Genomic DNA, 25,530 nt, shown 5'->3' with positions numbered 1-25,530 from the left:
ATGCTTTGACATCTTTGCAAAAAAACGTATCCCTCACGATAAAATCGGCCGATAAGGGTGGGGCTATCGTCCTCATGAATACCGCGGACTATGAGAGAGAGGTCCGTAGGCTCTTGGATGATAGAAAAAACTATCAACCCTTGACTAGGGACCCTACCACTGAATTATTGAATACCATCACCACTATGGTAGGACAGGCTAGAGAAAGAAACTGGATCACCAACAAGGAAGCTGACTTCCTAGTTAACATCAAACCCAGGATTCCGGCATTTTACATCTTGCCGAAAATCCACAAGGCACAACGGCCCCCCCCAGGACGCCCGATAGTGTCGGGGATCTCCTCTGTACTGGAACCATTGTCTCAATTTGCTGACTTCTTCCTCAGAGAGTCGGTACTAAAACAACTGTCATATGTCCAGGACACCACGGACATCTTGAATACCATCCAAGATTTAAAGTTTGATGGATTGCAACAGATACTTGTAACTATCGATATTGAATCATTATATACAAGTATCCCCCAAGACGCAACGCTAGTGGCAGCAGCACGCGCTCTTGACGGTCAGGATTGGTTTTATGACACCCCCCAAACCTTTGTTATGCAATGCATAGAGGTAGCACTCACTCGCAATTACTTTGCCTACAAGGATGACATGTTCCTACAAACATCTGGGACTTCTATGGGTGCTACCTTCGCTCCTAGTCTGGCCTGCATCTATGTGGGCCAGTTCGAGGAGCATCATCTATACCATCCATCTAATCCCTTCCAGGGGCACATAAGCCTCTGGAAGCGGTATATTGATGATGTCCTTTGTATATGGACTGGTACACGTAGCCATCTGTGTGAGTTCTTGGAATGGCTCAATAATCGGGACAAATGTTTGAAGTTCACATGGAGCATGAGCACCGAGAAGGTAACATACTTGGATTTGGACATCACTGTGTCTGGTGACAGGTTAACTTCTACTGTTCATCAGAAACCTACAAACAAAAATTCCCTCCTACATTACCAATCTTTCCATCCTAGAGCACTGAGGGACAATCTCCCAGTGGGACAGTTTCTGCGTTATCGCAGAAACTGCTCCTCGACTGCTGACTTTCTGAAACAGTCTGAGGCCCTCACTGAGAAACTGGTGCAAAGGGCCTATCCAAGAAAAATTGTCAACAGAGCTCGCAAGAGGGCGCATAACACCCCACGTGAAGCACTGTTGGAAAGGAATTCGAGGGAGAGTTCTGACTGTCTACCCATAGTGCTTACCTTTGACCCTCTTGCGACGAAAATTCGCCAGGCCATTAGAAAGCATTGGTCGTTATTATCCACCAGCGATTACAAAATGCCCGCACCCCGGTTCGCATTCAGAAGAGCTCAGAACCTTAAAGACAGGCTCGTCCATACAAGGCCTCAATCACAAGTGACCAACACATCCATTCCCCCTGGACATTACCCTTGTGGCGGCTGCTCTGTCTGTGAATTAACTGAAAAGACAACTAGTGTACAGTTGCAGGATGGACGAACTTGGTACTTAAACAAGTTCAGTAATTGCAACTCATCAAACACGATTTACAGGCTTACTTGCCCATGTGGGCTTCACTACATTGGCCTCACCACAAGAAAAATCAAGGTGAGGATACAAGAGCATCTCAGTACCATCAAGAATGGCAAATTAACTACGAAACTGGTTCAACATTATAAGGACCACCAGCACAACTACAAAGCTGTAAAATGGTTGGTGTTGGAAAGAGTGATGGGCAATGTGAATCAGATCGAGAATACACTTGCAGTGAAGGAAGCTCGCTGGATTTATTCCGAAAAGGTCGATCAGATTGGCCTGAATGATCAAATTGAGTGGAATAAGATTTCCAGACGATGAAAACAGTGGTTAGATACCTATGCTTGTCCTGGTATTTGGTGGACACACACAGTGTATGAATTGATTGCCCGCTCCCTTAAAACATCTGTCCCCGTGTGGTTTGATATACTCTATGTGAGGATCTTAACTGGGCCTTTGGGAAGTTGTTATTCATCAGTGAATAATGTTTAATAAAAAGTAAATAAGAAAAGAATTCTAATCTCCACATTCGACTCCTGTTAATGGTAATTGATCTATGCCTTTGAGAATAATTTTAAATTTTCATTTTGATTACTGGTTCCCATAAATATACTCCATCTTGGTTGAAAGACTAATGCACTGTGTATGCAATTAGTTTTAACCTGGCCATTACAAGATGGCCGCCTTGATGGACTCGCCTTTGCCACTCACGTAATGACCCGGGTTATCAGTTTCGACCCGGAAGTGCTACTGTTGCGCCGCTGGCTTAAATCCCGGCCGCGCATCCCCCCGGGTTGTTCCGGGAATGAGTTACGGCGTGAGCTCTTCAACCGTACGGTGAGCCTGGGCTGGTCCGTTTTAACAGTGGAGGCGAGGTGACAATATGTAATTATAGCGAGAGAGCATTATTATCAAAAGCTAACTGGGATAACCAGGGTGAACTTCGTGAAATAGAGTTCCTCAACCGCACGGTGAGCCCTGGCAGATTCATTTATAACAGGAGAGGCGCAATGGGGAAATTTTAAGATCGAGATTATGTGAGGTAACAATATGTAAATATAGCGAGATAGCACTATTATTAAGAGCTAACCGGGATAACCAGGGTGAACTTGGTGAAATAGACTCTTGCCAACTATCCTGTATGAGCATACTTTCGGGTAGTGACAGGTTTCAATCTGAGATAAGACTTAGTGATACGAGTGAGCGTGCACGACTTTTGATATGTGGGCACCTCCTAAAGTATTTGATTTGTCTCGACAGATGACGGTCTAAGCACCACAAAACAACGGATGTGTGAGTGCATTAGCAACTGACAGTGCTCTTTTAAAACATTGACTACGTGAGAGCTGGTACATGGGCCCTTGGCTTTCACTAGGTAATGTCCCCTGTGAAATGGTGTGTCGTTTGGCTTTAAGGGGGCTCCTTCATGTTTCTGTCAACCTCACATGTGTTTTTATGTTCTCTGCATACATGCAGTGATTTCTGTCTCAAAACAGATCTAACCCAGGGAAGTGATCGCAGTTCCACGACGCCCTGATGAATTTGCCGCAAAGATAAGTAGGCAATGAAACATGTTGGCCATTCATAAATGTGGTTATTGAACATGACCGTGTTTTTAACCTTGGGATGACTCACAGAGTGGAATAAAATAGGTTGAAATATAGACGTGGGTCATACCCAATCTTATCTGTAAGACCACACGGGTCTTTCTTCCAAGAACTTTTTTCTTTTTGTTGGTTTTTGGGCTGCCTAAATATATCTTCCCTGGCTTACTTTTTTCATACAATCTTTTACACATTTCTTTTTCACATTACTTTCATGAGAAAGACATCGATGATGAGAAACTCGTGAGCACACTGGCGAGAACCAGCCAGCAGCTCCTCTGGTGTTGCGCACGTGAGATGCTTTCTCATTCCCCACACATTTTTTCTGGTTTATGCTTCAGGTGGAATGTTTGGCACATGTTGGGTTGTTTTAAATGTCAAATTTTGAGTCACTAGGGATGGTATTGATAGTTCATGATATGAACTACTTTTGAGGGTATAATAATTGTTTATATTACCCCATTCCCAATCCCACTCTCTCTGAAATAGTGCTTGATATCTCCAGGTCTTGTAGTGGGGATGTGGTAAACAGGGTCTCAACATTCCCTTATTTAGGGGTTGTTTTCGATGAAAAGGGCAGTTGGAACCCACAAATCAATAGCCGGAGTGTGGCATTTGCTAGGACAGTTTCGGGAGTTAGAGGCTTTGTTAAAAGATTAGGGGCTAGACCAGTTGTAGCCCTACTAAACGTTTACCAGGCAAAATGTTTAGCTGTTGCAACGTATGGTTGCCAGATATGGGGCTACACCAACCATAATAAAATACAGCTTATTGAAAATAAGTTCCTACGAGAAACCCTTTCTGTTCCACAGTCTACTCCGACTTTCTCCACACACACGGAAGTGGGGATTGGTTTTGTGACAGACCTGATTAGAATCGCCCCTCTCCTTTATTGGCTCAAGATTTGGCTGAACAAAGAAATTACTTTAAACCATGTAATATTAAATAACTGTTTAAAACTGGATAATGTAAATAAAATATCATGGTTAGCATACATAAAATCTGGGTTCCAAAAGATAGGTCGTGAGGCCCTCTTCCGATCACCAGAAACTATCACGAAGAAGGATCTTGAAATGACCAAAACCGCCCTTGAGACCTTATTTTCCCTAGAACGTGAGGAGTTAGAAATGACAAAGCCAACAGTTAGAGCCAATTATGCCTTGATTAGTTCCCCTGGTCCTGAACCATATCTGATTGTTGTGAATGCCTCATACCACCGGTTCCTCCTAATCAGATTTAGGTTTAATTTGGTGCACTTTTCTCTGGGCTTTTTTAAAACCTGGTGCACTGTGGATCGTGCAGAACCCTGCAAATGTGATAATAGCTCAAGACAGGACACTCTACATTTTTTAATGTTCTGTAGTTTTTATAAGGATTGCAGGAGGACGTTTTTGCTGCCGATACTGAGGGAGCTGGGTTTTAGACAGGTTAGGCCAGCACTCATATATTTATTGCAACTAAGTACCCCACGAATCATGTTTCACGTTGCAAGCTTCCTGGTCGCAGCTATGCGTATTAGGAAAAAAATTGTTTTTCCTTTGCAGGTTTTAAACTAGATCTTTTTTAACATCTTACGTACAAATTTTATAACTGTAGTTTTTACATTATTTATATTTGAATATGAAATAGGTCATATTATGATCAGGTTTCCTGGTATGAATTGTGTGTTTTATTCAATGTTTTTTAAATGTGTTTGTTAGGATTGTATGTGTCTTTTATGATATTAATTTATCGAATAAAGGAATTTTGACTGACTGACTGACTAGTCGCAGGTGCAGGTAGAAGGGATGTTTGGCAAGGATTGTAGGGGGAGAGGACATGGGAGAGTTAGACGAATAGAACAAGCATTAATAATGCAATAGGTCTCGCCTTTCATTAAGTTAAAGCCATTTGCTTTGCTATAAAATACCATTAGCAAAGCAAATGGCTTTAACTTAATCAAAGGTGAGACCTATTGCATTTTCAATGCTTGTCCTGATTGAACTCCTGGCATCTTTTGGACCCCTAAAGCTTCTAAGGCCCATCAGTGCCTTCCTACTGTCGCCTGGCAGCGGATGGCTCCGCTGTGATGAGGTGTGAACTGCTCCCAGGAGCAGACAATAGGCTGAACTGAATGAGGCGTGTGACCTGGTAGAATATGCAGTTCAGTCTCCTCTTTAACATACAAATGTTACATCCTGCTTGAATGTCCCGTGCTTGAACGTGACATCCTGCTTGAAAGGTCTGCCTGGGCTTTTCATATGACACTTGGGTTACACTTCAAAAAGTCCCCAGTCACTGGCAAATGTTAGCTGACACTTGAGCAGAGCCATTCTTCCCAACGAGGCTTTGAGGATTCTCTCACAAACTAAAGTCTGTGCCATCTCTTCACCACAACCCTGACTTTCCTATAACACGATTTTTTATTATAGTGTCTTTATATCATTCATAAAGTATGCTTTATATTATTATTTATATTATATTTATTTTGTGCTGGTACCCATGAAATGACACCGCCTTGTCTCATTTTGTAACCTCCCATGGCGACGCCCCCTGTTATGTGTGTTGTTAATCTGTAGGCTTTAAATGCAGCCTGCAAGCCCTAGTTTCTCAAACAGCTCTGTCAGACATGCTCTCTCTTGACACTTTTTAAAAATATTTATAGCATGGTCGCTGAATACATTTGCAATTCAATAGGTCTCCCATTTGCAAGAGTTTAAGCTAATGGCACTGTAAATGACAACGCCTTTTATTTATCTGTTTTAAAAACAACACATAAATAAAAGGCATTGTCATTTACAATGCCAATAGCTCAAACTCTCCTGAATGCAAGACCTATTGCATTGCAAATGATTGTTTTGCTGATACTCTGAAACTTCTCTGTTGGCTAATGGCCTAGATTGTGAGATATAACAAGCATTGACAAAGCCAATAGCTTGGGCTTACATTTTGAGTACTCTCTAAAATATGTTTTAAAACTCCGTTTGCAGTAAAAAAAAACACAAAAACAATTGCTTTATGTATACAATGCATCTATGAGATAAAGAATTTAACATATTATGCAGTGTATTGTTCAGATGTAAAATAGTCCCTCATGCACTGCAATATAAGGACTCCAGAGGAGTAGTAATGATACACCAAACAGCCAATAACATGAGGCGAGAGAGCTAAATTCTCGTCAGGGTAGAACCAATGCCTACTATGTGTATATTTTAAAGACTTGGTAACAACAGGTCATCAATAGCGTGCTACTCTCCGTAAAGTGCTTCAATGCCTCGACAGGAGTAGAAAGCTCTATATAAACACAACTACAATTACTTACAATTCAGCCCTAAAAACCTCTAATAATGACTATATAGAAATAAAGGGTGCGTCGCGTGCTCCTAATAGACGTTAATGACCTTCCATTGTGCCTTTAAGTGCACTTCAGGAAGCCAGGGCGACAGCATGCAGCTTGGTGATTGCGCCAGGGCGCACCATTGGCATTTTATGGGCACTGATTGCATTATTGATTTGTCACTCTGTCTCTCCCTGCCTCAGAGCTGTCCTCTAACAACAGGGGCAGGGGGTGAGCTGGGGAGAGGCTGCAGCCTTCAGCCAATAATCGAGTTAGTGGAAGTGAAAGGAAAATATAAGAGATATTAAACAAGCAGCCCAGCCTGTGGTCAGCTGCGTTTACAAACGAGAAGCCCTGTGACGTGGTAACAGGACCTGTGGCGGGCTCTTAGTTTTTATCCCAAGCCTTTTTCACTAGAAGCCCTAACATCAGCAAGGTTGTAATTGCATTTATGTAGCACATACTACCACTGATGAGGGGCTGAAGCACTTTATCGCGAGTAGCACGCTACTCCGCAACCCAAGTTTAGTGGTTAACTTACCAGCTTATACTTAGTGAGTTTGATAATGTATCCTCAGAGTAAACCCTTACGTGGTTCCTAAATTACAGCTTATCCTACATTCCTTGAGCTAGGGTCACCGTGTGATTTGCGATTGTGACACAAAAAATCATAAGTTCTTGCGCTTAGCAGCTGGCTGGTGGAATTATTTGCTTCTACTAAGGGAAAAGAGAGAGAGATACAGCCTCAAGCTCTTTAATTAACAAGGAACAGTGCTTAATTTGTAATGAAATATGTGCCAGGGCCCTCGCCAGTAGGCCACTGCAGCTTTAACCACTCATTGCCTTGCCAGCGCTGCCAATGACAATACCTATGCAACTACCAAGCACAACACTCCTACAAGTGTGATTACTCAGACTATTCCAGACCCTCAAAGCTGTTAGAATGGCATGGCTATCAAGAATTGATTGTTTTTAATGTATATTGAATTAATAAACAGCGGTTGTTCTGCTCATCTCTAAATTACACAGGCAGCACCACCATGTGGTAGACTATCATGGTGCCAATGTTCACAATTGAGTGCCGGTGCCGATCACCGGAAACCACCGGCTCAAATTAAGCACTAACAAGTAAGCGCTCTTTCGGTGGAACCGAACATGGATATTGTGTGTGCACAAGGTATCAGGGAACAGCAGATTCCATCATAGCAATTGCTTCGTTAAAGTGTGAAACAATATTATAGACCCTTCTCACAAAAACAAAGTACGAAAAAGTACTGGAACAGATTTCCATCTGCATATGAGCGTATTTTACTATTTACGGACATTCCTAGAAATCCATCTGAAAAGCTGCACCAGGTGCCAGTTTCTAAAAGTGCATCTAGGTATGTCTTGTGAAATCTCCCAAGGGCCCTATTCCTCTATGCAGATTTCCACATAGAGTAGTATTCTGCACAAGCGGAATGGAGGCCTCAGTGCAATTGCTTACTTTTTTCTCAGCAATACACAAGCAGGTTTCTAGAGCGTGGCTAATCACCTGTGAGGGTGTTCATGTGCGTAGAGCAAGCTGCTCAGTTTGGTTGAACAGCCAGGTCTCGAGTCCTTTCCTGAACTCCAGAAGAGAGGATGAGTTCCGTACGTAAAGGGGGAGGTAGTTCCAGAATTTTGCCACGAGATAGAATACGGAGCATCATACGCTGTTGCTCCGGCAGATGCGGGGAGTGTGCGCGAGGAAGAGGCAGACAGAGTGCAGGAGTCTGGAGGGTTGGTGGAGGTTCAGGCTGTGGTTGATGTTTGCTGGTCCCTGATTGTGAAGAGCTTTGAAGGTGTGGCTCAGCATCTTGAATTGACATCTCTTCTGAATGGGGTGCCAGTGGAGCTTCTTGAGGTTTTGGGGTGATGTGGCTCCGTTTGGGGGGACAGAGGAGGAGTCTGGCCGCTGAGTTCTGTATGGTTTGCAGTCTCTTCAGGAGGTGTGAGGGGATTCCTATGTAGAGAGCAATGCTATAGTCCAGCTGGCTGGTGAGTCGAGCTTGAGTGACAGTTCATCTGGTGTTGACGGGGACCCATTTGAAGATCTTACGGCGCATGCAAAGAGCCAGCAATCAGGCAGAAGAAACTGTGTTGATCTGGTTTTTCATGGTGAGTTTGCTGTCCAGGATGATGCCAATGTTGCGTGAGTGGTCTGTCGGGGTGGTTGCTGGTCCAACTTCTGAGGTCCACCAGGAGTCGTTCCACGGGGAGGGGTTGTTCCTGATGATCAACACTTCTGTTTAGTCTGTATTGAGTTGTAGGCAGTTGTTTTTCATCCAGTCGGCGATGCCCGTCATGCACCTGAGGAGGGTGACTCTAGTGGTGGAGGGGCCTTCTAATAGTGAAAGGATTAGCTGGGTGTTGTCTGCTTAGGATATGTTGTTCGTTCATGGGATCTGACGATGTTGGCCATGGGGTCAGGTAGATGTTGAACAGTGTGGGTCTGAGAGACCAGCCTTGAGGGCCGCCGCAGATTATGACCTTCGATTCTGAGGTGAAAGGTGGTAGGCGGATTCTCTGGGTTCTTCCGGTGAGGAAGGAGGCGATCCATTTGAGGGTGTTTCCTTGGAATCAGATGTGATGCAGCCCCTTGATAAGGGTGTGGTGGGATACGGTGTCAAATGCTGCTGAGAGGTTGAGGAGAATCAGGGCCACCGTTTCTTCCCAGTCGAGGAAGGTTCTGATGTTGTTTGTGGCAGCTATCTGGGTGATTTAGGAGCTGAGGTTGGTGCGGAATCCAGATTGAGAGGAGTCCAGAAGGTTATTGATTTCTAGGTGTTGTGTGAGATAGTGTTTGATGGTCTTTTCGAGGACTTTGGCAGGGAAGGAAAGAAGCAAGATGGAGCAGTAGTTCTTGAGTTCGCTGGGGTTAGCGGTAGGTTTTTTGAGAAGGGGTTTTACATCTGTGTGCTTCCATACTTCGGGGAAGAGGGCGATGGATAAGGATGAGTTGAAGATGGCAGTGAACTTGCTGCTGATCATTTTTCTCCCGAGGTTGAAGATGTGATGGGGACAGGGGTCTGTTAGTGCTCCTGAGTGGATAGAGTTCATGATAGCTGTGGTGTTCTGTGTGATGAGCTGGTCCCAGGCAGAACCGCATCAGGGTTAGCACCCGTGGAAGCGAGGAAGTTGAGGGTGTCGACGGTGGTGGGTTGGGGTTTGAAGTTTTTGTAGATAGTGGAGATCTTGTCATGGAAAAAGTCCACCCGGGAGTCGCAGAGTTCCTGAGAGGGAGTGATGGTGTTTTCAGTGGCTGAGGGGTTCGAGATCTCTCTGACAATGTTGAACAGTTTCTTGATGTGGGTGTAGCTGTTTTTGATGCGGTCAGCTAGGTTGGTCCTTTTTGTCTTTTTCAGTAGTTGGTGGTATCGGTTGAGGAATGACTTGAAGGTGGCTCGGTCTGTGGGCTCCTTGCTGGTGTGCCATTTCCGTTCTAGTTGCTTGTAGTTGCGTTTCGTGATTCTCAGTTCTGAGGTGTACCAACTGGCTTGTTTGGTGGGTATCTTGGGTTTGGTGTGCTTGCCGGGAGCAACTCTGTTGATGCAGTCAGTGATCCAGGCAGGGAAGTTCTTGATAGCCTGTTCTAGGTTGGGTGTGGTGTTAGGGCAAGAGGCGCTGAGGGCGTCATTCCACTGGCTCTCTAATACTGTGTTCCAGCTATGGTGTGAGGTGCCGGGTGGCTTGGAAGCGGTGCTGGGGGATCCTGTGACAGTGAGGTGGTCTGTCCAGATGAGTTTTAAGACGTGGCTGCATTTGACTCTGTCACTGGACGTGAAGATGGAGTCAAGCATGTGTCCTGCATAGTTTGAGGGGGCAGTGACTAGTTAGGTGAGGCTGTTGTTGTTCATGCTTTTGAGGAGGTTGTCGGTGTTGGCGTCGTTGGCGTCGTCAAGGTGAAAATTGAGGTCTCTGAGGAGGATGTAGTGTTTGGGTCGATGATGAGTGGGGCAATAAATTCAGGGATGGCGTAACAGAAACTGGGATGAGGTCCTCGGTCTGTAGGTAAGGGTGCCCCTGATGGTGGTGATCCATGAGCGGAATGGTGTCGTCTGCGGCGGTGGTGTCATTTACGGTGGTTGGTTTCTTTGTGCATAATGGCAATTTCACCTCTGTGTTTATTGATGTGGTCCCAGTGTGCAATCTTGTAGCTGTCTGGTGTTGCTCAGGCGATGTCTGGATCAGCTGCAGGGTTGATCCAGATTTCGGTGAGAAAGATGACGTCGGGGTGAGGGAGGTGATGGTGTCACAGATCTCAGTGGCGTGCTAGCAGAGTGATTGTTCGTTGAGCAGGAGGCAGTGAAGTTGTTCCAAAGCAGTCGTGGTTGGCATTGCCGGCGTGGTGGTGGCTGTCGTGAGTATTTCAGTGTTGAAGGACAAGAGACAGGGTCCTTCCGTTGATCGCAGAGAAGTGCAACAGCAGTTGTTGTTACGGAGTCTAAGTTCCAGGGCTCGGAGCTCGGCTGCGGGTGGTGGGAGAACAAGGGTTCCTGGTGCTGGGCACGGTTCAGGGACGGACGGGCGCAGATGGACTTTGTTGCACCTTTGGTGCGGCTGCCCTGCGGCCTCCATTAAGTAGGTCCTGGGAGGAGGGAGGGGTACAGGATTGCAGTGGGCGGGGCAGGCAGGAAGCGGGTAGTGGGAGGGAAACGGCAGGAAATGTGTGTCAAGATACAAAACAAAACAGTAAGGAAATACAGCAGTAGCAGCAAAACAATATAGACAGTAACGGAGAGTAAGGCGGAGGATACAATAAAGCGCGGATTAAACAAGGAGGCGAAACAGAATGGAAAACTCGGCAGCACAACAAAGCAGAGGGAAAGTTAGCAGAATGGCGAGGTAGGCGGGAGGAACAAACGGCTGTTCATGGAAAGCAAGGGGGAGCTAGTACAGGTACCTGCTCCCTGCAATGAAAATATTTTTTTCCCCCATTTAGAAAAATCTTTCCCTACTCCCCCAGCTAATCTGAGGATGGTTTGATCCCCTTCCCATCATGGAAGATGGGTCACTGCAGCCCTTGGCTGGAGTAAACTGATGACCATTTTCCGGGTTAGAGAGAGAGTTTGGGAATTCCAGCAAGCATGCAAGATTGTGGGCGTAAGCAAACTTCCACAGCAAATCACGCCATTTAACACCCCTTCCCACCGGTTGAGTGGGATTACGACTGTAATAGTAAATACAGTTACTCCTGGTAAAGGAGGTGGCAAAGTTGGGTCAACAAAGTCAGCAACTCAGAAATGTATTTCAAAGTTAATAAAGTTGCATAGTGTATCCTGTGAGGTCCTGGGTGATGTATAAAAAAACACAAGCTGTATCAGCTTCAGGTCATAAATTACAGTGTGTGGATAGTGGGAACTGTGATTATTGGCTCATTATATTAGCTTTTAGGAATGTGTATTAAATATTAATTGTTACTTGAACAAAGAATCAACAATGTTATTGTGAAATATGTGATGCTGCCCTGATGATGCAAGGTAGATTTGTGAAACGTGTTGGCATGGAATCATTCAGATGGGCATGATCAGTCAGTCAGTCAAACCACTTTATTCGATTAATTAGATGGGCATGAAGATGGCTTGTGCTCCTCACACCGATGAAAAAATTAAGTAAATACTTTATTTCAAAAACATAATTGATTGTTTAGCCTATTATTGTCGTTTGACATTTCCCCATTTTGTCTTCGTCTTTTGAAAGTTTGGCATCCCCAAAGAAGTTTTCAAGATTCAGACGTACGTATGTTGAATCCAGCTATGTATGGTTTGAATGGATATTTTGATCAGATGAGCATTAAAGATCAGTTTCATCCACTGGGGAATCTTGGCACTGAGTAACAAATATTATTGTTACTTAACTCAGCGGTACTCATTTTACTGACCTCGGAAGAATGAAAGGCAGAGTAAACGTGCAGGGATTTGAGCCTGTGGCCGCAAGGTCAAACACGGATCCCTGCAGTGGGTCGCCAGAGGGGTGGGCATTCATCCTGTTCTTCCCATCGAATGTTTCCAACGTAGCACCTGACCTACCACCCTGACTCCTTGCTTTTGCATATTCCTGAAGTGGGAAACTCTTTCTGGGATGTGGGAATGAACAATAACCAAGAGCCACCTCTTGGCATCCTTCCTATGCAGGGGTTGTCTATAGGAGCCAACTTTGAAAGGATCACTTTTCTTCAGAACCATGGAACATTCCTGACATGGGAAAGCTTCTGGGACCCTGAAATGAATAACAACCTCTTGTCCGGTCAACCACACCCTACTACGCACCTCCTAGCCTGCTGTACTATGTACATACCGGCTCCTAGGAGTGCATGCCCCACCATAATAGACTTACGCCAAGCCTGTCCATTGGCCTTTTCCAGATCTGAGACAACCTTCTGTGACCTGCTAATGATGAACAACATCTGGCCCAAATCAATCTTAGAACCTACCTAACAGGGCCGGGCATCCTACCCGCCAACCTGCAAATTGAGTGCACGCCCCACCAGCAAAAGCTTACGCGTATTTTGCCCAATGGTCTGTTCCTGAATTGAGAAAACCTTCTGGGACCCAGTAATGAGCAACAACACGTGGATCCAATCAACATCCAACCAGTGTGACCGCTGCCGGTATGCCATGTTACCTGAGAACCAGCGCACATGAGCACTTGGCCCACCTTGGCAGGCCTCCTCAAGTTTTGCGTGCTGGCATACCCTGACTTGGATAACGCTTCAGAGAACCGCTAATGGACTACAGCCCTTGGTCCAAATCAGCCTCATAAGCTGCATCCTAGCTCCTAGAACACTACCGTAGCCACAGAATGCTCTATAGGAGCATGCGGACCTCCTTGGCAGGCCTACTCATGTTCTGTGCCTTGGGATAATCCTGGCCCGGTGAATCCTTCTCAATCAATCAATTAAACCGGGTTTATTGAGCACTGCTATTCACCCGTGAGGGTATCCAGGCGCTGTGTGGAATCAGTTGAACAACCAGGTCTTGAGTCCCTTTCTCAATTCCTGAATTATCTTTAGGGGGCTGGGGGTTCACTGGTTTTCGTTTCCACGAAGCCCGAGTGCACTGGCGTTGATGCAGGTGGGGGTCTTTTCTAGAGGGTCGGGTCTGGAATGGTGTTGGAGCAACACTTTTATTTCCAGGTAGGAGAAAGCACGAAGTGTGAAGAGCGTTTCCCAAATCTGGAGGGAAGGTTAGTGCTTTTTTGATGCCACCCACAGTGGTGCGCCTTCCAGAGAGAGGAGGATGGACCTAGCCAGTCTAGAGGCGATGTTCTTGAGTCTGCACCAGGCAAGAGTGCCCATGGGGAGATCAGTAGATCAAGAATCATTGGCGGGCAGGTAAGGGCTAACTGGTAAAATGGCGGCATGATGTAACTTTGCCATATGGTAGGCCAGGGCCACCTCTCAGCCTCTCTGGGGTTGAGGTTTCACTCAGCGTTCAGTGGTTGCAACCCTTGTCCCAGACCAGCTTAACTTTCTGGGAATGGGCAACAGAAGTTTATTTGGGTGGAGACTTCCTTCCGGGCTGACAAAAAGCCATCTACTGTTCCTGTGGTGTGAGATCCTGTCTCCAGGCGCCCTCACCACATCTTTCCTTGTGTAAGAGCTTTCACCGGCCTGACATGGCATGGCAGGTTTTTAGTCTACCCATGTCCTAGAGTTCCTGTGTACTCTACCCCAAGATTGCGCGCTCTGTCCATCCTAGGGTCCTCTGTTCCCTACTCCAGGACAGTTTTAACCTACAGTTTGGCGACCTTCAAACACTGCACTTCTCATGCCAGCAGAGTTGTGGGCGGAAGGAAGTCCAGAAATAAACTGGACGTCATTAACTGGTTCTAATTTATTTCTGGTGGCCGACAATCATTAGCAAACACAAGACCGCAGCACAAGGGACTCTCTGCCTCTTCAGTGAAAGCCCCTGGCCTGCTACAGATCATATTTTTATTTTTTTGCTGTTTTGCATAGCACAAACTTCATGGACCTCAATTCACCAAAATGCCAGGGGTTGCAGAAGTGACATTGCATGCCATTTGACCTTTACTTTGATTCACACACACATGCTTACACTTGCTGATACATTCACACACACTTGTGCACATAAACACACTCTCACCTGCAAGCATGCATGCAACATACATTTAACAGGATTTTTTACTAACCTTTGCTTCCAGATTGGGTCATATTCCAGCTAATGTTCTCCATTTTTTATTACACTAATCGTGAATGATATCATTCACTATTTTTATAATAAGAAAATTGACAGAAACCAGGCAAGTGGAGGTCCAACCAGAGTCCATTAGCAAGAACTGCCTCTGTGTTCCAGGCACTGATTTTGCCACCTCTAAGGCCAGGGGTCACAAAAACAGTGCATTGGAGTAGGGAGGGGCAAGCCAGGGGTGGTCGCAGCTGCGACCCCCTAAATGTCGACCTTGTCCCAGAGGCATTAGAGCGCTTTGCATGAGCACCAGATTACATTATTTAAGGGCAGGTTTCTTTTGATTTTTTGTTTTAGGCACGAGGAGACGAAGAGATTTGCCCGGAATCACAGGATGCTGAACCGACGCTGGGACTCGAGCCTGGTTCCTCAGTTCCCTAGTCGACAGCTCTGTCCCTTAGGCCACATCTCCTCCTTTGGAGCTTCTGCAATGTCCGCTTCCCTCCTACAGGGAGGCAGCGCCCAAGGTTTGGATTACTCGAGATTTTTCCAGAAACCCACCTCAGACCCCTAATTGCATCGGACGCTAATTCAAGCTGACAGGAATTAATGAGCGCGCGGAGTGAGCGTGCGAGGAGAGGCCGCGTCATAGGGAGCGCTGGAGGGTTTATGGGGGGCACCCCCGCCTCCCCAGATTCCAATGCACGAGGGGGCTGTCAGGAGGGGGTGCCTTCTGGCCGTCTGTCTGAGGCAGTGCCACTTAGTTCTGCACAGGTATGAATGCAGGCAGGGGCGTAGCTATTCAATAGTGCAGTAGGTGCAGTGTCACCGGGTAGGTCGACTGCATCGCAGTTACAGATGTGTTTTTTATTTTATTATTTTACTTTAGAACAGGGGCACGAGGGAGCGATTGTACTCTTGCTCTGCCACTTATTATATTTAATTTAGACCTTAAGTAGTGGATACCACAAGCTGCTTGTCCCGTTCACATATATAATGAAATCTGTTTTTATACAGTGCCTTAAAGGGGCAGGCACTGTCCAGTACTGAGTACCTTCATTTCTTTAATTTGAATGGGAGAGTACCGGCACTTTTCAGCACAGTTCACCTAATTTAATGGGACAGTGACGGCGTTTCTTAGAAGCAAACAGGTACTGTGAGCTAGCGAGTGCCAGTATTTCTACACTTCCATTTAAAGTGCTGTTTTAACATATTTCTTTTTCCAACACTGTGCTCGCATCGCATCCCTTTTATCGATCTTGGAAGCATGAAAGCCTGAGTCAGTCATACTTGGAATCAAACTAGTTACTTGCAGCTTCCAGTTCTTGGCAAGAAAAACATTGAGTGAAATGAGTGAATACATCTCAGCCCCTGATCATTACAGTCTATCATGTTTTTTCTAACTGTGGTACTACAGTTCAGGACCAATCTTGTACAAATTGGATTTCTGCAAAACATTCATTAATCCATTGAGCCTTATCACCAGTTCAGCTCTTTTTTAAAAAAGGTTTTATATAGCGTGAACTTGACCCGAAGGTATCAGAGCATTTTACATGAGTACCAGATGCGTTACACAAAGACACATTCATGTTTTTTAGGCACAAGGAGATTAAGTGATTTGCCCAGAATCACAGGATGTTGAGCATCCCTGCCGAGACTCAAACCTAGTTCCCCAGCTTCGAGGTTGACCCCTCTAGCCGTTAGGCCACAACCCCTCTCTAACTTACATTTCATTTCCACATCCCCTCTCTAACTTACATTTCATTTCCTCAATGTCCAGCACTGCAGTGGAGACAGTTTGAAGTGGGATTTACATACAAGCATTGGCATAGCCAATAGGTCTCGCCTCTCCATCTTTCCTTCAGTCTTTCTCAATTTTGCTCTCTCTAGGTCACTCGACTTCCTACCAAATTCTCTTCATCCATGTCAGAATTAAATTAAATGTGGGAAAGAGTTAAAACTTCATTTAAAAAGTCGGGTGAGGTTGAGAAACGTTTACCTTTTGCAAAGGAGCGTGACATCACTGCGCCTATTCTCTGTCGGCGAATGTCTGCCAGCATTTAGTTGACTGCTGAGCATGAGGTTTCTTTGCTGCCACACAGGATTGCCTTTGTCACTTTTTTAATACATATGTATATATTTTTATCATGGCTTGCATCACAGTCACAAAGTTAAACAAGGAGCGAAGGAAAAAGTCAGGTTTAGAAACAACACTGCGTGCCATATAACAGCAGCCGAGCCAGGTTTGAAGTGCTAAGCTCTTACAGACGAGACCCAGCATGATGACGAGGCGCATTAGGAGGACGCTGTCAATCACATGTTAGATTTACTTGATGAGGAGACAGGGAATTTAAGACAGAAAAATCTTCAACGCTCGCTAAACCGGGCCTTGCCCAGGGCCGGACTGGACATAGCGGGCAGCGGGCAATCACCCGGTGCGCCGCACGGGTGGGGGCCGTTTTTGTGCCCCTGGCGGCCGTTTTTGTTACAGGGTCGTTTTTGCAGCAAAATCGGCCCTGGCAAAGACCTCGGCGGCACCCCCAACCCCGTGGGGGAGGGAGAGGGCGGCAACCGAGCACTTTGCCAGGGCCGGTTTTGGTTCCCAGTTCGGCCCTGGCCTTGCCTGTGCAGACAGCAGAAGTCTATATTACCAATCGTGTTTCATTGTAAACCATCTATTCGTGTTTACTTTGAGGAAGTTTCCAGCATTACTTTTGTTTCATTCATAATTTGTACTGTTTGGTCGACCCGGAAGTTCATGTAATTTACTTTGATGCTGCACCTCAACCCCATTCACTACGTTAATTTGGACAAACTAGTGTTGAGGGGGGGTAATACAGAATAGACGAGTGGCGGGATGGAGGAAAGGGGTGGTATCGATTGATTGTTTGAACAGAGGCAGGGGGATGTAGGTACACTGACCTATGTTCTTGCCCCGCCCACTAAAACAGATGTATTGTCAATCAACCTGATTTAAAGTTATGCACTGACTGATCTATATTGCAAAAGCTAGCTTGTTTTTGTATGTAATGTATAAGTAGTTGTCACCTGAAGAAGAGTGATAACTTTTTTGAAAAGAAAAAGACAGACAAATAGATCTGGACACTGAAAATCACAATAATAACATTTAGGGTTCGATCTCTGACCTGTAAGGTTCTAGGACCTTCAGGTTTTCTTTGAAGGGCATAGTGTTATGTGCACTGTTATACCAACTACTTCATAAAGTCATTTTCTTTTTACAAAGTAAAGCACTGCCTGAACATTCAAATCAGTAAGTGTAGTTACCTTTATCATCTAATGCCTGGTCATTTCTGTCTGCCCAAGAACATAAAGAAAAGGCGTCACAGGTGGAGTCGCAAGATTGCAAAGTATTAGCGTAAACTAGTCCTGCGATTTTTCTGTGAACCTTGCAGAGCGGTGTGGCGGTGAGTGCACATGCAAGGCCGCGCGTACAGCCTTGATGGGCTTCCTCGCGCTGGACTGCTGCCGAGGCAGGGCTGGCCCTCTGGCATGCACATGTGATTCTCTGCAGCAGGGTGCAGAGCCCTTCTCTTTAACCCTAGAGCCATGGACGTGAGCACGAAAATGCAGCATTTCTTCGCAAAGTGCGCAAATCTACCGTGACACACCCTAGGAGCGGGCACACTTGGCTTCCGCTCCAGAATCTCCATGAGTTATGCATGTGCCATATATTAATGTGATAAATACGTCGGATATTTAAAAACGGTTTCCAGCTCCACATCGGCACGTGCTGACATTAGGCTCCGTGGCGCTCATCTGGGCAAATCTCACAACAAGCACGCTAGTGGTGCGCGCACGCGCCATAGCGAGACATCTGGTTTGAATTATCGCGCACTCATCTGGGCACGATAATTCAAACCAGATGGTGGCTGTGCGGGTAACCGCAAGCAATAGGCCGTGGGCGTGGCAAAGGCGGGACATGCGCCCGCCTTTGCCCAATTGCGTGCTGTCTTTCTTAGAAAGATGCACGCAAAAGCCAATAGCCTGTGACGAAAAGCTCACCACATGCACGAGCGTGTGGTGAGCTTTTCAAAGCCCCTTAGAAGAAGTCTTGCCAGAGCAGTGCATGCGCGCTGCTACAGGCTCGACCTAAAAACTATTTTGTGCTTGTCTCATGCCTGAACCGGGTGCATTGGCATGTATGTCCTTGGGCCTTGATGCATGGGGGGGCGAGGCTGTAACTCCGCTGATGGACAGAATCCACTCCCTTCTCCCTCTTCATTGATCGCAGTTTCACTGACACCACTTGCTCTATGCCATAGCGGTTAGAGCCTTCGGCGTAACTAGAAGCCCATGATGACCTCTGCGAAGGTGGTGGGCTGGACCACGCCATCACTGTACAGCACAGGTCTTATATATGTAAATGGGGGTGACACCACAACCTCTCACGAGACCTAGTGACTCGTAAATGGTGTAACAACTAACTTTCAACATGCATAATCATGCTTGCCCCATGGGCTCAGGCGATTTCCATGCTTGTGGAGTGATGTCGCAAATGATGCCATTTGAGATGTCATCAGTGATGTCATCAATGATGTAAATCTCATGCTGGATGTAATATGTGAGGTCATAAGCAGTGCATGGCAGGGACACAAGTTATAGTAGTCTCATCAAACTATAACTGGTGAATATCAGGTTTTTGTTTTGTTCTAAAACAATATTTTTTATATTATTAAAAGCCCAAACTCTAACATCTTGTTAACCTTTTTTTGTGGTGAATATCTATCTATCTATATCTATGTAACAACTTCAGGCCGGGGCAGGTGGGATGCTGAAAACTCCTTCAGCATGAATCAAGCTAAAACCAAGGGGAAATGTGGAGGCCTGCGCAGGTTTTAAACCTTACAACCCTACCACCGCCCACTTCACCAGTTGATGGCGGTCACTGGCTGCTGCAGCCGGCCCAAAAAGTCACCCACTACTGCCCTGATTACAAGTGGATCAGCTGGGGTGGGGGGGGTAAGGTTTTCTTCGTGCACAGTTAATACCATTACCCTGGGTGAGTATTCACCGGGTTCCCTTTTAGTACTTGCAAATGAAGTATGAAATGTAAAATTCTGTATTTAAAGCGCTGAACGTCCCGTTTCATCTTTTTTCCAGACCTTCATTCATTAATACATTTGTCAGGTTTGTTCTTCCGAAATCTATAAGTAGAAAACAGTGATGGTGAGATAATTGTCACTCAACTCGGAATTCTGAACCCTGCATAAACACTTGTACTCCGGGTCCCAGTGGAAGGGAGTGCAAGACCATAAAAAAAGAAAAATGGTAAGGAGAAAATAGCAAAGAAAAGACAAAAGTTCCAGTGCTTGGGGAAACTCGGTGCTAACTAACGCCTGCCCCTTGAAGGTACTTAGGGCCATATGTAGATAATTTCTATGTACCGATTCATAAATACCGAATTTTACTGATGCGGTATTTATGAATCGGTAAATAGAATGTAGGTAAACATTCAGTAATTATTACCGAATCGGTAATAATCGGTATTACTGATTCGGTATTTACCGAAACGGTAATAATGCATCCCTTCCAATTCATTCCTATGGGCCTGGAGGCCCATAGGAATGAATGGGAAGCCATTCACTATTACCGATTCGGTAAATACCGAATCGGTAATAGGGGGAGCATATTCATGGGTGGCAGGGTGTCACATTGACACCCTGTTGCACCCCTGAATCGTGCATGTGTGCACATGTGGCGCACATACGTGCCCTAAGGGCATGTATGTCTGCCACATGGCACTTTTCAAAAAGCACAAAATTGCTTTTTAAAAGGTATTCGTTATTTACCATCAACTTGTAGTTGGTGGTAAATAACGAATCCAGAAACCAAAAATGCACTCACTTGAGTGCTCCCTACATAGGATTTCAGGATTCGGTAATTTACCGAATCGGTATTTTACCGATTTCTTAAAATTCCGATTCGGTATATTTCCGAATCCTGAAATCCAGCCACCTACATCTCAATTGCCTAAATACCGGTCGGTAACAGGATATTTACCGATTTTCGGCCGTTACCGACCGGTATTTAGGTACCTACATATGGCCCTTAGTTTGGCTTCGTTAACGCAGTATTCATAATGATGTGCACTGGGGTAATTTGAGTGGTCCCATGAGAATTTGAGATTCACATCAGCCATCACCCTCCAAACACTTGGAAAACTGCACTCATTCAAGCTGAAGATGTTTGGATAATGTACAAGTAGCTGGGGTGCAGATGGAATTTCACAGTGATTGTGTCGCGTGCATCTGCAAGACGCTCCAGGCATTTCCAGGTTTGCTTCAGTGCCCTGTGCCTGCTGACACATTTTAAGCACTGCTGACAAACAGCAGTCGGGCAGATGTTGATGCCGAGCCAGAACTGGGTGTTGCAATCTACGGGGCACACTGATTGGCTAGTTCCACTCTGTATTTACAGCTCATGTTCAGGGACACCCACGCTGACTTTCTCTCTGGCATCTTAATTCACGCAAGCAGCGTTGTAGGTAGGTACGCAGTGACGCTCTTCCTTGCAGTCGTGAAGGTTCTTCACAGTAAGCAATTCAATATTACACAATGCGCTTCCTTGGCCAGGGCTATTCTCCAAGCCCCGGGGCATGTGGGCAGCACCGGGCGGTGTTAGTGTTTGGTCCTGTTGTTTCTCCACATTGTAACAGGGCAATGGGCATAGTTGCTTACAAAGAGCAGGCACGACTCCGTTCCAGCACAAGTCCTGAGGTCAGGTTTGAGGTACAGCATTTCCAAGGTGTAGAAACAAGGAAGATGTTACTTTTGGATGCGAGCACACCATGTTCTCGCCAATGAGGGTGACTATTAAAGGGGTCATTGAGTGTAGAGTAAAAAGCTATTCTCTGTACCCAGTCCCACAACTCTAACAATCACCTACAACAGACATTGTGTAACATTCTTTTGTTTGATGACCTCTTCCTGGGTTTTGAGATCTATTGTGACAGCATTCACCGGACCACCCTATAATCTGTCTACTTGTGCATCAGTGATAACACCGAGTGGTTTCTAGTGATGAGGCCTACGTACAGGAAGATATGGCTATGAGAAGGAGCTCTGGACAAGGCCCGACTGGCCGTAGCAGGCGTCGGGTATTTGCCGGGGAGGCTGGAAGGGTGGGGCCCGGGTTTGGAGCGGTGGGGGCTGGTTTTGTTACCGGGGTCGATTTTGCAACAATGCTGCAATATCGGCCCCCAGTAACAAAAGCAGCGGGGGCGGTTTTGTTAAGCAGCAGTGCTCGACACTTGCGCCCTCCTCCTCCTGGGGGTTGGGGGCCCGTCCAACAAAATTGTCAGGGCTGCTTTTCTGGTCCCAGCCCGGCCCTGGCTTTGAATGTACATTCTTAGGAACAATATTAGCAGAAAAGCTTTTCATATATATAACTTCGGCCTTGGTATATTATTTGAAACTATTAAATACATTATTGTCAAGTCTCAATAATCCACAGAACCATTACACACTGGATAAATTCACATAAGATAAAAATAGCTGTTACTTGAAAGTAACACCTGTTCTCTGGCTAGGATTAGCAAATATTCACCAATGTTCATAAATGCCCGAGTGAGTGAATATTTCTGAAAGTCACTAGTTCTCAAATACTACCCTAATATTAATCAGTTGCCATCATTTTAATCACCGATGCATAACAACCTCACTCTGTCTTATTAACTAGATGATGACACCTGCTTATTTCACCTTAGGTTGTATCATTCGTTCAATTGTAATGTCATTTCCTCATCTTTATTCACTCCATTTGGAAAGAATGTCTCCAAATTCGAGGTGTGATACGTTTCTCTTCATTTTAACATTGGTGTATGGCCCTCCCTGCCCCTTATTGGATTACTCCGTAAATATATATATATATCTATCTATATCTATATCTATATCTATATCTATATCTATATCTATATCTATATCTATATACATATATATTTATATTTATTTATTAGAGTTTTATATAGCGCAAACCACACCCAAGACATCGGGTATCAGAGCGCTTTACATGATCACCAGTTTCATTACAGAAGGACACATTAATTTTTGTTGGGCACGGGGAGATTAAGTGATTTGCCCAGAATCACAGGATGTTGAGCGTCGTTGCCGAGACTAGAACCCGGTTCCTGAGCTTCGAGGTCGACCGCTCTAGCCGTAAGGCTACATTCTCTCCCCCAATATATAGGATTACGAAGAATTCAAGTTGGCTTTTATCACTATGATGCATGTCTTTGAAATGTCTCGCAACTGGATAAGTATCTCCCTCTCATTCTAATGTTAGCAAATGCTCATATATCAGTTATATGAGTGCGAGTATTGTGCTTCTTAAATATATTTTTGACACAGAAAAATCAAGATGTAAATGGTCAAAGAAGAATCACAAATAATTTTTTGATTCATTGGCTTCAATTTTTTGGTGTGTAGTCATGCATATTCCTTAATTTTAACTCTGTTTTTTTGTATTTTTTACACTTGTGGCAAGTGAAGAATCCAGTCCTTCCCTTTAATCAAGACATCTTCTGCTTTGGTTTCCCCACACAACTGTGAACAAACTTACCTTTCAGTGTTGTTGATCTTCGATAGATTGTTTGTGGCATCGGCTAATTCCACCTTTGCTCTCTGGGCCAATTTTAAGGATTTGTCAATATTTATGTACAAATAAATAAATATATCAGAGGCTTAGCAAGGACGAATCTATTGGCTTTACTAATGCTTATTTATCTATGATTTTCTGATTACAGCAGTCTGGCCAAACAACTAATTGCTGTCTTTAGGCAAAATCAAGTCAATGATCCCCTTCTGTTTTTTAGGTATGCATCTTAAATAAATAAAAAAATTTAGAAACATGCTTTCATCCCACATTTTTGGTTTAATTTTGACTATTGTTTTAAAAAATGGAACTATATCTGTGAAATTCCGTACAAATTCTAATTTTCTCTTCAAACACTACTCTGAAATATTAATCTCATAATTGGCTTATAAATCAGATGTGGATAGAGCTTTAAAATCTCTGTATACGCCTCACATCGGCCTCGGCCTCGCTCTCAAATAATACTGCGACCATCAGGTCGTCCAGATTCCCCGTCTGATGCCACACCGCTAAAACCGTAATCTCAAAGACCTCCAAATGTTGTACCTGTCCCACACTCCATCTTCAGTGGCCTCACTACCATTGCATGTATCACAAACTCACTCTCTGATGGCCCACATCACATTGTCACAAACTCCGATGACCCTACATCTGTTACCACTGTCTCAGTCCTTCCTCTTACCCTGCAGCCATCATATCTGACCCAGACTCTCCCACAGTCTACAACGTCCATCATTAATATATCTTACCATCTAGTGACCTCAAAACACCCTCTATCCCTGATTCACTCTTCCATGACACTGCACATATTACTGCTGAGTCAGGTTCTCTAATGACGTGACGAAAAGAGAAACAATAGGGAGAGGATGTCGCGTAGTAGACAGAGCTGCTGACTTTGTAGCTGGGGAACCAGATTTGAGTCTCGGCGTTGGCTCAACATCCTGCGATTCTGGGAAAATCACTTAATCTCTCCGAGCCTAAAAAATGAATGCGTCCGTGTGTAATGTAGCTAGTGCTCATGTAAAGCGCTCCAGTGCCTTCTGGTCAAGTTTAGGCTATATAAAACCGCAACAAAAAAACAATTGCTGTAGTCTCACAGTCTAATGACCCTGCTGTCTGGGGCTGCCTAATTACTCTGCCTCCATCGCTGCTGCGTTGGACTTTCTAATGACCCTACAACCATCACTGCTCCCACACTTTCTACTACTGTAATCACTGCTCTCAGGGTCTTTAACTATCGTACAGCCATTGCTGCGCCTTGGACTCTCTACTGACCCTACAACAAGTTCTTCTCTCTGGTTCTCGCATGGCCCTACAATCATCATTCCTGGTTTGCACTCTCTAATAACCCTACATCCAGCGGTGCTGCAGATTCTCTTATAACCAAAGCTGCAGTCTGAGTCTCGCCAATGTCCCTACAACCACGGCTGCTCTTGCATTCGCTAATGACCCTACTTCTCCTGATGATCTTAGACTCTTGAATGACCCTGCCTCTAACGCTACTGTCAGGCCCACTAATGACCCTACAGTGACCGCTGCAGTCTCAGACTCTCTAATGACCCTAAAGAAAAACCTCAGCCGTCTCTGACTCTATAGTGACCGTACCTTCATCACTTCTCTCACCCTGTCTCATGACACGGCTTGCTGCTCTCAGACACCAATAATAACCCTAACCCCAATTGCTCATCTCACACTTTTTAATGTGTGGGTCTCCAACCATTTGTGTAATAAAGGCTACTTATGTTCAATTAAAATCTTCAAGAGCTACTATTATATATTTAGTGTTGTAATAGTGACCACATCAGACAAGATTACATCAGTGGTCCCCATATGCAGGATTACCAGCAGTGATCACCTCAGTGCATCAGGCAGCGTTGCCACCAGCACTGCTTAATTTGTGCTGGTCGTTTCCGGTGCTCAGCACCGGCACTTAATTATCAGCACCGGCTCTAGTGACAGTCCACCACATGGTGGTGCTGTCTTTTAAATTACGAGATGAGCACAACAATCATGTTTATTAAATCAATGTGTATTGAAATTGATTAATACCAGACTCTCATGACATTACTATAGCTCTGTGTGGCCTGAAATAGTCTGAATTGTCACACTTGTAGGAGTGCAAAGGTTAGATGTTATGTTGGTACTGTCATTGGCAGTGCTGGCAGGGTATGGGTAGTGCAGGCTGCAGTGGCCTTCCGAGAAGGGCCCTGGCACTTCATTTTTTACAAATTAAGCACTGGCCACCAGTGCCGTCTCAGACGCTTGAATGAGATTGTCTT

Source organism: Triturus cristatus, chromosome 12 (genome assembly GCF_964204655.1).
Source record: "Triturus cristatus chromosome 12, aTriCri1.1, whole genome shotgun sequence".
NCBI lineage: Eukaryota > Metazoa > Chordata > Amphibia > Caudata > Salamandridae > Triturus > Triturus cristatus.
The sequence above is the reverse complement of the archived record's forward strand: the minus strand, read 5'-3'. Positions refer to the sequence as shown.